Genomic DNA, 15967 nt, shown 5'->3' on the forward strand with positions numbered 1-15967 from the left:
TCTAATGTCCCTGCGTAATCACCACAAACTCTCACTCTCGATCATGATTTCACATGTGGGAGTATAGGTGCCAGCCATGTTTCATAATCCACTGTCCTTAAAGAATTCTATCATACACCAGGGATGGGAACAGTGAGACGCCTCTGAGGTGTGATGTATCTAAGTAGGTATCTAAGTAGGAAAATGCCGCAAACAGCTCTTCAATGATTAGAACGAAGAAGCCTCAATGAAACCATTTGTGTACAAAACACATGTGACTACCGGCTAATGAAATATCATCGCTAATGAGGTTTCTCACTGTGGATATTTATGAAGTAATTATTAAAGAGGTAGCCACTGTTACTGCTATTCTGTTCCCCACTCCTTACCTCTCCTTCCTAGGTTCAGACCATAATCCAGCTGTTTACACCACTCTGAAATTGCCATGCAAGGCACTGTGAAGAAGAATGAAAATTAGGTTTATGATAGTTTAATATTTCTTAATTTTCTTCTTCATTTAAAAAGATTAGAACTGTCCTTGTGTGTCCTCCACTGTTTATCCTCTTCTTCCCACACACCATTATTTTAAATCAGCCACAGATTTTTTTAAAACATATAGAAGTGATGGTCACCAGGGCATGAACTTCTTTTGCTGCCCTCTATGCTGTATTTGAGACCTAGGTGTGAAATGTTTCAACAGCGAAATATGGATCATTGGCATCATATTAATATAGCATTTTTAGTGGGCAAAAGCCCCACTGATTTAAATCACTGGACAGACCAAATTTAATGAAGCCTTACAAAGGGCTATAAGGAATTGCTGCACCAGATGAGACTATTATTCCACCGAATCTCTGGCAGCGGCCAATATTGGACTTTTCAGAGGAAGGCAAAAGCAAGTCAGTGGGAAATTCTTGAATGTACAATGGGAGTTTGGCGAGTGACGTCAGTGAGAGGAGGAGATCCAAAGCTACCCAGAGAAAACATCCTACCTGGCCTATTCCTGGCCTATTCTACAATGGTAGAGTGTTGCATCATGGAACGGGCCACCCAAATACCTCGAGAAAACTTACTTCAATATGGACATAAATCCCCCTCCGACCGCACATCCTTAGTTATCACCTACCACCCCACATTGGAATCCATATGGGATATCATCAAACAACTACAACCCATACTCTATGGAGACCACATCCTGAAAGAAATCTTTCCTGAACCTCCTTTTCTGACCTTCCAACAACCCCCCAGTCTCTCCAAGCTCATCATCAGAAGCAAGCTCCCCACAGACCAGGACATACCAACTCAAACCAGCACCAGACACAAACGCTGCAGACATCTCTCCACTGCTACAATGATCAATGCTCCACCCCCACAACACACCTTTCAAGATCCATGGGTCCTACACACAGTTATCACAAAATTTGGTGCATCTTATCTAGTGCACTAAATGCCCCAGTAACTAAGTGAGTGAAACCCAACAATCACTACACTCTCAAATGAACTCACACAGAAAAATGCTAAGACAAAAACACCCTACCACCCGTGTCTGAACACTTGTCACAAAACAATCACTTTATATCTGACCTCTCAGTCCTCATCCTCAAAGGAAATCTGCACAAAAAATGAGCCTGGGAGTTTAAATTTATAACTTTGTTAGGCTTTGTCTACCATACCACTTTTGTCGGTAAAACTTTTGTTGGTTAGGGGTGTGAAAAACCACACATGGACCGACATAAGCTTCGCCGGCAAAAGTGGTGATGTGGACAGCACTCTGTCGGTAGGAGAGACTCTCCTACCGACATAGCTAATGCCAGTCATTGGGGGTGGTTTAATTATGTTGGCAGGAGAGCTTTCTCCCACCAGCAAAGAGCGGCTACACCGGAGACCTTACAGTGTCACAGCTGTAGCGGTACAGCTGTGCCGCTGTAAGGTTTGTAGTGTAGACAGAGTCTAAGACACTAAAAATCATGGACTGAATAGGGACACTGTATTTATGGCTTATTACAACAATCTATAACCCACTAACAACCCCCGCAGCTGCCCTCCCCCCTTTCCTTTTCCCTTATGACAGGAAAGGTCTTAAGGGGCCATTTCACCTTGAAAAGTTCCCTTGAAATGTGTTAACTACTTCTGCTAAACAATCTGTTCCACCTTGTATTTAGCTATGACACTGAGCATGTCCCAGGCCTAAAGAAGAGCTCTGTGTAGCTCAAATGGTTGTCTCTCTCACCAACAGAAATTAGCCCAATAAAAGATATTACTTCACTCACCTTGTCTCTCGAATATCCTGGGACCAACACGGCTACACCATCACTTAACTCATGTTAGATATTTAGGTGCCAGTTCTGCACTCAGATGCACACATTCAACTGAAGCCAATAGGAATTGGATCTGTTTGTCTGAGATTGCAAATTTTGCCCTGACACAAAACCAGAAACCAAACATATAGTAGGTGTCTAGTTTGCGTCTGCAAAATACACATGTGCGTGAACAATAAAGGGTAGCAGACTGTGATTTTCGGGGTTCAACCCAGACCAGCAAAGGGTTGTGTCACCACCTGCCCTGGAACCCTGAATGCCTTAAATGCTCTGCTGCTGGGGCTCACAGCTCGGACACCAACAGCCAGCAGACAAGCATGCAGTTCCTGTGTGTGTGTGTGTGTGTGTGTGTGTGTGTGTGGTGCAGCCCTGGGTCAAACTCTAACCCCAGCAGCCTGCCTACCACAGAACAGCCCCACTCCACCAGTCTTGGTTACTGCTTGCAGGGTGACCCCAACACACTTCCAGTCCTGTATTTTCCCCAAACGGTCTGCCCTGAAGTGTCCAGCCCTCTCCTGGAACACTCAGAGAAGTAACAAGGATTGCTGCTCCTCTAAAGAGACAAAAAGCACAGCTTATTACTTTAACTGCCGTTAACAAATACTTCAATTCAACACAGCACTGGGGTGGTTTAGATTAAAAGTAAAATACGTTTATTAACAAAAACGAGAAGTTCTAGGTGAACTCAAGTACAAGAGAGAAAGTAAAAAATGGCTGCAAACAAATAAAGTAAAGTACACTTTCTAGTGGCTAAGTCTTAACTCAACAAGCTACAGTTTTGGATCAAGGTAGATTTCTTACCAATCTTTCTTCTTTCCAGCCATGGCTGACTTTCTCTCTGTCAGGACCTTCTACAGAAATACAGGGTGCTGGTTTCCCTTGTCTTCCTAGGTGAAAGATAACTTAGGTGTGCTCTGCTCCTCTCTTCATAGTCCAGTAAACCTTTGAAAAGTTTCTCTCTCAAAGATCATTGACCCTGCTTCAAGAGGCAGGAATGATCTCATACTGTTCTTCCACTCCTGCGGACTTCCCATCCTGCTGCTGATTTGTATGTAAACGGGACTTCTATTGGTTTGATTCCATAATGCTTTTACTTTACATTGGAGACAGGCAGATAAGCTTCCCTTCCATGGGGGAAAACCTTTTTCTCCTTGTGTTTGGTCACAGACTTTAAAGCATATCATCAGTAAGTATCCATAATTCTTCAGGTTGTTTTAATGCATACATTTCGTAGAACCATAGAAGATTAGGGTTGGAAAAGTCCAACTAGTCCAACCCCAACTAAATCATCCCAGCCAGGGCTTTGTCAAGCTAGGCCTTAAAAACCTCTAAGGCTGGAGATTCCACTACCTCCTTAGGTAACCCATTCCAGTGCTTCACCACCCTCCTATTGAAATAGATTTTCCTAATATCCAACCTAGACTTCCCCCACTGCAACTTGAGACCATTGGTCCTTGTTCTATCATCTGCAACCACTGAGAACAGCAGAGCTCCATCCTCTTTGGAACCCCCCTTCAGGTAGTTGAAGACTGCTATCAAATCTCCCCTCATTCTTTTTTTCTGCAGATTAAATAACCCCAGTTCCCTCAGCCTCTCTTCATAAGTCATGTGCTCCCACCCCCTAATAATTAGTGGTTCAGACCCCTGCAAGAGCCTCTCTCCCCCCTGCACTCACTGGTTAGCTGGCTTTATTTACCTTTTATGTAAATGTACCTTCATTGTCTGACCAGCCTGCTTGTCAGGCAGAGACAAATATCCATTCTTTTCTGTAGGGAAGAATGGGTTTATGCAGTGCTTGCCAAACACAAATGTAGCACATATCCATACCTCATACACATCCCATACATACATCACACAAGAATACTAATGATCAGTGAATTATTAGTTTTCCAGTGATAAATGATATGCCACTTTTTGGATATATATCATCACAACAGTGTGTTAGGTGCAGAGAGTATGTCAGGCCCGACAAAAGATGCTAACAGAGTAGTGAACCACAAATGGGCCTCAGTGTCACACAGCTCATCACATCCAAGTGCCTGTTCACAAGTGAATGTACCTCTGTCTGTGTGGGAATATGCTCTGGGTAAGACATAGGCTCCTGTGGTTGAAAAAATGGCCCCTTAATGCCATTTTAATATGATTTTTGCTTTTACGGCCTGTTCTTGAGAGGAGTGGAGTGCTCTTTGGCACTGAACCCAGTGAGAGCTGAGGGCTCTCAGCATTTTCAAGAAGTGGCTCAACACCTTGCCAGACTGGTCCCTTAGTGTATACAGTGTATAAAGCAAGTCGGCTAATGATTATGTCCTTTAACATGCATTTTAAAAGTCTCTTGCCAAAACCTAATTTCTTAACTTCACTAAGCACAAAAAAACCCACCCATTTTGAGCTATATCCAAAATGCCGATAATAAAAGTAATAACAGGGTATTAGAGGCTGCAATTATAATTATGAGGCACAATATACTGTCTCCATGGAATATACTGCTGAGAATATACTGCACTCCCAGCAACCAGGTCTGCTTACTAAACAACATGGAGGTGATTCATCCTAAGGACCATGCAATGCATTTTCTTCACTGCCTCCTTGTAACACTGGTGCCATAAGTAAACTAGTTTGCAGAGCTCCTCTCTGTAGAGCTTGTGGCATAGTCAGCAAGCATTCCAGATTGCTTAATTCAGTTTGTGAGTGAGGCACTCTATAGTACGGCTGGACTGCTCAGTCTGAAAGCTAAAGAGCCAGGGTGAGGTACAGGTGTGGGTCCAGCTTCCTGAATCAAGCGTTCCCCTTGTGCATACTGTGCCGGAACTCTGTCTCTTTTCTGTTGCAAGGGATAGTACAGACCCAATCCCACAAACTCATTTCCCAGCCACTTGGCCTCCATCAGCATGGGTGCTTCTTCAGACTGTGATCCTAATTCAGCAAATAGCCTTTTTAATGGGCTTGACTTTCCTTTTGCATTCTTTACACGGTGACAGTTCCTTTGATTTACAAGGGCGTAAGTGAGAGGAAGATCAGTCTATACGTGTGTAATGAGCTAAACCAATCCAACCAGATCTGAACACACCCAAATTTGGTGGGAGGGATGTTTAAATCCATCAAGTTTTGTGGCTTGGACCCCATTTAACGTTTATCTACTGATTAGGCCTTAATTTTTAACAGAAGACTTAGCTGCAGAAGACTTACCTGGCCAGTAGAGGATTACTCTTGTGTAGGGAATCTATGAGTGGCACAAGGCTACTGTAGTAGCTCCTACACCACCCCTGTTCCTGGTTACCATAGCCCGGGGCAGAGCTACAACCTGACAATTCTCAACTCCTGGATCAGGATCCTAGGGGCCTTTGACAACAAAGCTGCTCTTACTTATGCTGGAGAGTGGCCTACCACCAGGAAGATGGAATCAGAACTGGGGTGATTTTGAGTCACATTTCATGATCCCCCTCCTGAGTTGTAGCAAGGCTTCCTGGATGCAGCTTGGTATCTGGATCAATAAGAATCAACTGCTTAATTTTCAGTGATAAAGCAGATGTAGAGACTGAAGATGATTCATAACTGCAGCACACTAATGGGTTTGTTTGCTTTCCTTAAGAAGGGGCTAAGAAGTAGGAGCTTGTAAAGTCTAGAGAGATGACCGTGCTGCTCCTTGCCAGATTTGCTATGGGGTAGGTGGAAAGTGCTTTCAGAAACAGAGTGAGACAATAAAAGTTTAGAAAATGAAAAAATTGTACTCGCATGTGACATTTCAAAGTTAATCCTATTGCTGCAAATTAGTTTTGTCATCTGTAAGAATGCATCAAGATGTTAGCAATGCCCACAGGAACTGTAATAATATAGCAAAATAAGTAACTGTTTTATTATACTTTCACCTGAATCTAATTTTCCCCACTTCTGCAATCATCCAGTCTATTGTTCTCCAGGGGGATGTTTATATCTTCCTTCAAATTTATAGGGATTTCATCTGAGATTTAAAAAAAAGAAAAAAAAAGCTCTAAAAACGGTTGAATGCAGTTTCAGGCTAAAGAAAAATCTTACTATACACCACAGGCACTGTGTGGTCTAAATCCCTTCTGAAGTGATAATCCTCCTTGGAGTCAGCTCGAAACAGTGGTCATTTTCAAAATGACTCTTACTAAAGCCCTTTTTTGGAGTGTCAACTTCAGATTTAGGGGTTTACCTCCAAAAGGTAACACCAGGAAATTAAATTATATATACACACCAATAAAAGACAGTCTCTCACAACCTGTATTTGGCTGGAGGGAAGTGAAAAGCAAGTCAATGAAAGATGCATGTGTAAGTCAGTGAAAAAATAATTTTTAAATTAAGACCATGTGTTACGATATTCCTCTGTGCTACAAATTAGAGGCCTAAGTGTTCTCAGGATTATTGGTGGGTATACATCTTACTAATGTGAGTTCATAGAAAATAAATTTAGAGAGGAAGGATGGTCCAGTGGTTTGACTGGTAGTCTGGGACTAGGATGATCTGGATTCAGTTCCCTGTGGTACCACAGACTTCTTACGTGACCTTGGGCAAGTCACTTAAGGTCTGTCTACACTCCAAGCTGGAGGTGTAAAGTCTAGCTCGTGGCGACATACCCGCTCTAGCTCTGATAGAGCTAGCATGCCGGAAATAATGCGTAGCTCCGTCAGCAGGAGGGTCGAGCTGCCCTGAGCATGTAACCATCCAAGACAGTAGGTATGTATTCAGGGTGGCTACACTCTATATTTAGCACTCTAGCTTGAACAGAGCTAGCACAAGTAAGTCTCCTCAAGCTGGAATTTATACCTTCCAACTCAAAGTGTGGATACAGACTTAGTCTTTCTCTGCCTGAGTTCCTCACCTGTAAAATAAGCAGGGTACCTCCCTCTCACAAGGGCATTGCGAAGATAAAAATGACCAGCGATTCGCATGCTACAGTAATGAGGGCCGAAGAGATGGATCCCATGGGACTGAGCATTGTGCCCAGTAATAAGTAGTTGCAAAGGATGTCATGTGGGCTTAATTTCAAATTTTCTGCCTTTGATGATGCTATAGTTAATTAACATTACGTACAGCTAGGTCTACATTACCACTTCTGTTGGTGTAACTTTTATTGCTCAGGGGTGTGAATAAACCTCCCCCCTGAGCGACATAAGTTACTCAACCTAAGTGCTGGTGTGGACAGCGCTATGTCAGCAGGAGAGCTTCTCCCGCCGACACAGCTGCTGCCGCCGCTCGTTGGGGGTGGATTAATTAAGTCAATGGGAGAGCTCTCTGCTGTCAGCTTAGAGCGGCTCCACTAGCGAGTTTATAGTGGCACAGCTGGGTCGGTGCAGCTACACCGCTGCAAGCTCTCTAGTGTAGCCGGAGCCTAATAAAAACACCTTTAATAAGAATGGCAGGAGGTCTAGATCCTCCATGTTTGCTGGGCTATCAAACAGTAAACAGTGTATTTCCCAAGATTTTTGCTGAAGTTGTCTCACAAAACATAGGCTTCTCAAGAGAAAGCTATATTAAAAACATGTCTGAATAGCTCAATATAATAAGCAAGTTTAGAGAACCTGGACTGAAAGCAACAGTAAAGTACACAGGTAGGACCCAATCCACAGCCCACTAACACCAAGAAAGTACATGTTAAACTTTTCCATGGCCCACTCTGCCCGATTGGTTAAGGGTAAAATTTTCAAAAGTGCCGAAGTCTCATTTTAAGAAACGACTTAGGAGCCTAAAACTACGTCTACACTGTACACTCCTTTCAGAGGTCTGTAGAGTACATACTCTACATGCTGCCATAGCATGGGTATAAATACCAGTGTAGATGGTGTGGAATTGCTAAGGTGAGTAAAGAGATGCCTGAACCATTAGAGTATGTACCCTACATGGCTCTCTACATGCCCAAGCAAGGCCTCCCCTGTCCACACTGCTAAAAATAGCAATGTAGTGTCCTGCTGTCTCCCTGCCACTGGGAAAAGCTCCAGCAGCAGGGAAAGGCTCTGGCAGAGGGGAAGACAGCAGGGAAAGGCTCTGGCTCCCCCGTGCCAGAGCCTTTCATGGACACTTATAGCAATATGCATACCATGGATATAGCCTGCTTTTACTGCAGTGTGTAGCTGGACATACCCTAGATCAGTGGTCTCCAACCTTTTTAAGCCCAAGATCACTTTTTGAATCTAAGGGCAACCCAGGATCTATCCCGCCCCTTCCCCGAGACTCCACCCCCTTCCCCAAAACCCCATCCCACTCACTCCACCACCCCTTCCCCCCCGTTGCTCACTCTCCCCAACCTTCACTCATTTTCACCGGGCTGGGGTAGGGAGTTGGGGTTCAGGAGGCGATGCAGGCTCTGGGCTGGGGCCAAGGGATTTGCAGTGTGGGAGGGGGCTCTGGGCTGAGTCTAGGGCAGGGGTGCAGGAGGGACTATGGGGTTCTGGCTCCAGGAGGGGGCTCAGGGTGGGGCTGGCTCCAGGAGGGGACTCATGGTTCGGGATTGGGGTGTGGCCTTCTGCCGGGCAGCACTTACCTCTGGCGGCTCCCAGTTGGCAGCGGGCGCAGCAAGGCTAGGGCAGGTTTCCGGCCTACCCCGGTCCCACACCACTCCCGGAAGGGGATAGGGGGCACGTGGCTCCGCACACTGCCCCTCTTTCCAAGCACCACCCCCGCAGTTCTCCTGCCCAATGGGAGCTGTGGGGGTGGTGCTTGCAGGGAGGAGCAGCGCACAGAGGGAGACCTCTGGCCCCCTGCCCCCAGGGATAGGTGCCAACTTTTCGTGGCGCCGGTGGGTGCTCAACCCTCCTCCGGCCCCATTCCAACCCCTTCCCCAAAGTCCCTGCCCCAACTCTGCCCCTCCCTGCCCCATTGGACTCCTTCCCCAAATCTCCGCCCCTGCCTCTTCCCCGAGTGTGCCGCGTGCCCCCTCCCCCTCCTCCCTCCCAGCGCTGTTTCACAGCGGAAGGAACTAGGGGGAGAAGTGGAGCCGCGGGGCACTCAGGGGAGGAGGAGGCAGAGGTGAGCTGGGGCAGGGAAGGGAGCTGCCAGTGCGTGCAGAGCACCCACCAATTTTTCTCCGTGGGTGCTCCAGCCCCGGAGCACCCGCAGAAACGGCGCCTATGCCCCCAGGGCCACGCTGGCTGCTTCCGGGAGTGGCGTGGGGCCGGGGTAGGCAGTCTGCCTTAGCGGCAGACACGCTGCACCACTGGAGATCGCGATCGACTGAGAGATCCTCTAAGATCGACCCGTCGGTTGCGATTGACTGGTTGGTGACCACTGCCCTAGATGCTACCTCCAGTGGTGTGTTGTGTAGACCTAGCCTAAGTTTTAGTGGAAGTTACCTCCTTAGCATCCAAGTCACTTTAAAAATGGGGCTTAGGAGTCTAAGTCACCCTAAGTGCATTATGGATTTTTTGCTTTCCTCAGAAGTCTTAGATGTTAGCCACTGCTAGGGGATATGGCACTAGTGGCTGGACAGATTAATGGTATGACAATGTTTGGGATCATTGACTCATGGCTAATACCAATGAACCATTATGTAAATATTACAATATGCTGCTTCCATTATTATGATTTGTGCCCCTTTTGATGGTAAAGATGGAGAAAGTAGCTCCACCCAAGCAATAAGAAGCAAAAATGTTTTTAAAATGCTTCTCAGTCTTGACAAGCTAAGTGCAATAAAATACAGAGTTACAGCATGAGATTAGCTGCCAGTAAGTTCCAACAAGGAGCCTATTTATCAAACCTGCCTATGTGCCCGAGGATGAGAGCAAGGGCAGCATGGGAGATGGATTTGTTCTATGATGACACATGCTCCTAAGGGGGGGTCATACACAAAATCATTTGTTTAAACATCTAACACGTTAGTTGATATCATTCCTGACACGTTTCAAGCACTTATCTCAGGAATGGAGGAAGAAAAATGGAATTTGTCTATCTTAGGTCCTTAGAGGGGCCCCATTACCATAATACCAAAGGGCAATATTTTCAATAGTCAACAATAACATCTTTCTGCAGACACACTGCATAGAGTGACTCGACTCCAGCGCTTCTACTACCCTGTTTCCCCGAAAATAAGACAGTGTCTTATATTAATTTTTGCTCCCAAAGATGCGCTAGGTCTTATTTTCAGGGGATGTCTTATTTTTCAGAAATGAAAAATGCCTTATTATCGGTGGATGCCTTATTATCGGGGAGGTCTTATTATCGGGGGGATGCCTTATATTACAACGAGAGGCAAAACTGTAAGTAGGCCTTATTTTCGGAGGATGTCTTATTTTCGGGGAAACAGGGTATCAGGCAAGATTGAAGGCAAAACAGGGAAAGAGAGAGAAACATCGCCAGATGGACTGATATCCACAGGAGAGTGGAGGTTTTACAACTCTGTCGCAAGTGTGAAAGATAGACGGAGTTGGTCGACAACCTCCCTATCAGAGATGGCACTCGAAGAAGAAGAATACTTTCAAAAGTGACATAGGTACTTAGAAGCCTAAATCAAATAGAAAGTTAGTGGGTCTTGGGCTCCAAAGCACCCAAGTCATTCACTTTTGAAAATGCAACTTGGTCTCTCTCAAAAATTTTACCATGAGCACCTCACAATCTTTAGTGTAGTTATCCATGCAACATCCATGTGAGGGAGGAAAATACTATTAGCACTATTTTACCAGTGAGGAACTGAGGCACAGAGAGGTTAAGTGACTTGCCCAAGGTCACACTGGAGGACAGAGATGGAGCAGGAAACTGAATTTGGGAGTCCCTGGGTCCTAGGCCAGCGGCCTAGCCAGGGAGCCATCTTTCTCTCAGCAACTGGAATGTCCAATTTCTGAGTCCTGTGCATCTTAGTTTTCTAGGACAGGGTTAACTAGGGATGAGATGGGGGAAGCTAGTGGAGTTTGGCATTTCAAGACACAATTTCCTGCATTTATAAAATTAATTCAAATGTGTGAAACTTCTTATCTATAATAAGCTGGTACTTTGCCTCTGAGTAATGTATTTGGTTAATAAAAACATTTTTAATTAGCCTGGATTATATTAATATTTTCACTATTTATTTATATTACAGTAGTACCAGAGGGAATCAGATCAGGAATTCATAGACTCCAAGACCAAAAGGACCCATTGTGATCATCTACTCTGACCTTTTGTATACCACAGGTCATAGAACTCCCCCAACACAATTCCTAGAGCAGATCTTTTAGAAAACCATCCAATCTCGATTTAAAAATCGATGTGATGGAGAATCCACCATGACCCTTGGTAAATTGTTCCAATGGTCAATTACTTTCGCTGGTATAAATTTACTCCTTATTTCCAGACTGAATAGGTCTATTGCATCATGTTATACCTTTCTCTGCTAGATTGAAGAGCCTGTTACTTAAATATTTGTTCTCCATGTAGATGTTTACAGACTGTAATCAAGTCATCCCTTAAACTTCTCTTTGTTAAGCTAAATAGATTAAGCTCCTTAAGTCTATCACTATAAGGCATGTCTTCTAATCCTTTAATCATTCTTGTGGCTCTTCTCTGAACACTCTCCAATTTATCAGCATCCTTCTTGAATTGTGGGCACCAGAACTGGGCACACTATTCCGGCAGTGGTCACACCAGTGCCAAATACAAGACATAAAATAACCTCTCTATTCCTATTTGAGATTCCCTTGTTTATTCATCTCATTAGTTCTTTTGGTCACTGGGAGCTCATGTTCAGTTGATTATCCACCACAACCCCAAATCTTTTTCAGAGTAATTGCTTCCCAGGATAGAGTCCCCCAAGTATTCTTTGATTCCCCCAATTTGTGTGCCATCTGCAAACTTCATCAGTGATGATTTTATGTTCTTTTCCAGATAACTGATAAAAATATTAAATAGCGTGGGGCCAACACCCGATCCCTGCAAAACCCCTCTGGAAACACACCTGCTTAATGATGATTCCCTATTCACAATTACATTTTGAAACCTATCTGTAAGGCAGTTTTTAATCCATTTAATGTGTGCCATCTTAATTGTATATCTAGTTTTTAAATCAAATAGCCTGGCAGTATCAAATTAAACACCTTAAATAAGTCTATGTGTATTACATCAACACTATTACCTTTATCATCCAAACTTGTAATGTCATCCAAACAGATATCAAGTTAGTTTGACAGGATCTATTTTCCATAAACCCATGTTGATTTGCATTAAATACATTACCCTCCTTTAATTCTTTATTAATTGGGTAATGTATCAGCTGCTCCATTATCTTGCCTGGGATCAATGTCAGGCTGACAGGCCCAGTGTTACCTGGGCCATCCCATTTATACTTTTAAAAAGCTGGTACAACATTCATTTTCATCCAGTCTTCTGGAACTTCCCCAGGGATCCAACTGGACTCAGTTGTGCATGACACTGCACAAATAAGACATGGTCCCTGGAGTCCTTCCCACACACCCCTTTTTCTCCCTCCACATTGGTGCTCAGTTCCTTAGGCCTGGTCCACACTAACCCCCCATTTCGAACTAAGGTACGCAAATTCAGCTACGTTAATAACGTAGCTGAATTCGAAGTACCTTAGTTCGAACTTACCGCGGGTCCAGACGCGGCAGGCAGGCTCCCCCATCGATGCCGCGTACTCCTCTCGCCGAGCTGGAGTACCGGCGTCGACGGCGAGCACTTCCGGGATCGATCCCAGAAGATCGATTGCTTACCGCCGGACCCGAAGGTAAGTGTAGACCTACCCTTAGACTCCCTCCTAAGTGGAAGATGAACACCAAAATGCCCACATTCAATTTGACTTTCCAAGCACACTGTGTCCAAGTTGGCTGAGAAAACAAGAAAGTGAGTTAGACCATGTTTGGAATTTAGACAAATTAGCATGTAGTTTACCTGTCTATTTATAGCAGACGTTTGGGGCCAAATTTAGAGCTGATGCATAAAGTGTTGTAAAGCAGATTCCCCTTTACATGGATTTTGACTCCTTTATATTCTCTAAAACGTATTCCACTGCTGAGTGAAGGGGCCTAAAGTGTATGTAAAGTCACATGCCGGAGAGTCAGAAAATGCAAGTTAAAACAGCTCTTACCTCGGCCCTCATTCCTAATCTAGTTTTAAGTGAAATATAAATCCAATAACTTTCAAGATCAAGTCAAATTATTATTATTTTCTTTCTGAAATGATAATCTGAGATCCCTGCTACATCCCACAGGACTTTGATTTTACAAGCAATCATAGACAAGTCAACTACACATCATTGTACCTCGCCAAAAAACCTGCACATTTTTAGAAACATTTTGGTTCTATTTCTCAGATTTTCATTGGTGACATTTACAAAATTCCTGAAACCCATTTATATACTCCCAGGCTCTTTTCTGATTTCCACTATTATACATTGGAGTTGAAATGTTGAGCCCAAGATGTTCATGAAGGTTTGAAATGAGGAAAAGCAACTTTGTGCAGAAATAATGACTATTTCTGGCAGAATAAATAAGAACCCTTTACTGTTCCTTGCCCATTTCTGGAACTGAGCCCAAACTAAACCTTGTGTAAGGTTCCGAATTATTCAGTTCCATTTTCATGAATCTGTGCTGGAGGATTCTGAGAAGAGCCATTCTTACAGTGCGTCCAGTCTGGCTGAAAGCCGGAAGTACTGGAGATCTCGCAAGACAGTCCATTCTCATTCAAGCAAGTTTAACAGACTCAAGGGATACGGGTAGTTTGCATGAGCATCTCGGTCTTTGGGCACTTATCTGAACCAAACGCATTTCCTGTGCGGTGGCAAGTACTCCCCTTGTTGAGAGCCGAGAGAGGTCGGCACCTCTCAGAATCGGGCTCCTTTTGAGATTCACCCATCACTGCTCCTAATGTCCTGTACTGAGTTATTTCTTGCCTCCTTCATTGCCACACCTGATGTGCAGAGGGTGGTTTTACTGGCCTACAGTCTAGTGAACACAATTCCAGCATTTATTAAGCAGAGTCAAAACCAACCTTTATTTTTTTTAAGCATCAGATGACTTATTACATTGAAGCATATGAGGAAGTAAACATGAATGAGTAGCTGTGCCATTCAGATGCCTTCCCCAGAGGGAAAAGAACACGCACAGTGTTTTCTTTCTAGCTGGACTAATGGGTTTTTGGAAGGCTCCTTTGCCACAGGCTCCTACGGACATGAATGTTTTGCTGAACTTGCCTGCACTTCCTCCAAAATGCAGGTAACTCAATAAAAGTTTACACTGATGTATGAGCGCCTGGGTGGCACCACACACAAATTCCTTGCAGAAGGTTTGTACAGTTCATATTACAAACAAGCTATTTTACAAGTATTTGTCAGGGGATAAAACTACACCATTCCCCTTTCCCTCCCCCCAACGGAACTTCACTGAAAAATTGCATTAAATATTAGATAGCGAAAGGGACAGATTAAAACTCACTAACACCGTTACAGTTTCCTGCCACTAACCAACATTAGTTAGTGAACTGTCATTGGTAAACCTAATTTTTCACACTGTCATCCTATCCTGAAGCAGCAATGACAGACTTGATGGATTATAGCTATGCCACATTTCTACTCAAGTAGGGAGAACCCCAGTAGGAAATGTTAATGCTATGCACACTGTACACAAACCTCTTCTAAGAGGTGAATTCTCTACTTGAAATGGAGACCACAGAACTTTTCACTTCTACCACTTTTTCTTGTCATCATCCTCTTTAGTTCTGATTGTCTGAAAGAGCCTCCCAGAGACATCTATAACCCTGTATTGTTATGCAGAAAGTGAAGCAAATCATTCACAAACAGGGCCGCCCAGAGTAGGGGGGCAAGTGGGGCAATTTGCCCCAGGCCCCAGGCTCTGCAGGGGCCCCTAAGAGAATGTCTGAGGCATCCATTGTTTACATGCTACCTTAAACGTCCTCAAGTAGACTTCTTATGTGGATTGGAGCATTCCAAGATCCATTGTCCTTTAAGTGTCTCTTAATTAGGTACTTAACTTCAACATTCCTTTCTCCAGGAACTGACCAAATGCTCTACTAAGGTTATTTAGAAATCAAGCCAGTACACAAGCATTATTTATAACTTTGAATACAAAAATGATACACGCATGCAGATAGGATTAATAGATTCAGTAGATCATAACCTTTATATAGATGTGTCACATAGCATATGTAGCATAGATAGTTTCAGTAGATCATATTCCAGTTATGTCATATTCCCATAAGGCATTATGGGGTACAGCATCACACTACCTAACAAAATGAAAGATACCAAGGGAATTAATTTGTTTGCAGGTATCATCACATAGACAATGATCATAGGGGTTAGAAAAATGAAACGTACATATCTTTCAGGATTTGAGAAGAGAAAGCTAGACAGACACAAGAAGAAAAGGGAAAAATAACTCTTCACATATTTCTTCAGGCACAATCCAAGAAAAGAAAAGGCGGTGTGTGAGGAATCCAAAATATTACCACATTCAGAAAACAATGTTATGGTTGTCAGGGCCGGCTTTAGGCCGATTCGCCCAATTCCCTGGAATCGGGCCGAGTGCCTTAGGTGTCTTTTTAATTTTTTTTTTTAACTGTAGAGGACTGTAGAATCATAGAAATATAGGGCTAAAAGTCATCTCGAAAGCTCACCTAGTTCAGCCCCCTGCACGGAGGCTGGACCAATAAACCTAGACCATTCTTGGTAGGTGTTTGTCCAACCTGTTGTTAAAAGACCTCCAATGATGGGG

This window comes from Trachemys scripta, chromosome 5 (genome assembly GCF_013100865.1).
Source record: "Trachemys scripta elegans isolate TJP31775 chromosome 5, CAS_Tse_1.0, whole genome shotgun sequence".
In the NCBI taxonomy this organism is placed as follows: Eukaryota; Metazoa; Chordata; order Testudines; family Emydidae; genus Trachemys; species Trachemys scripta.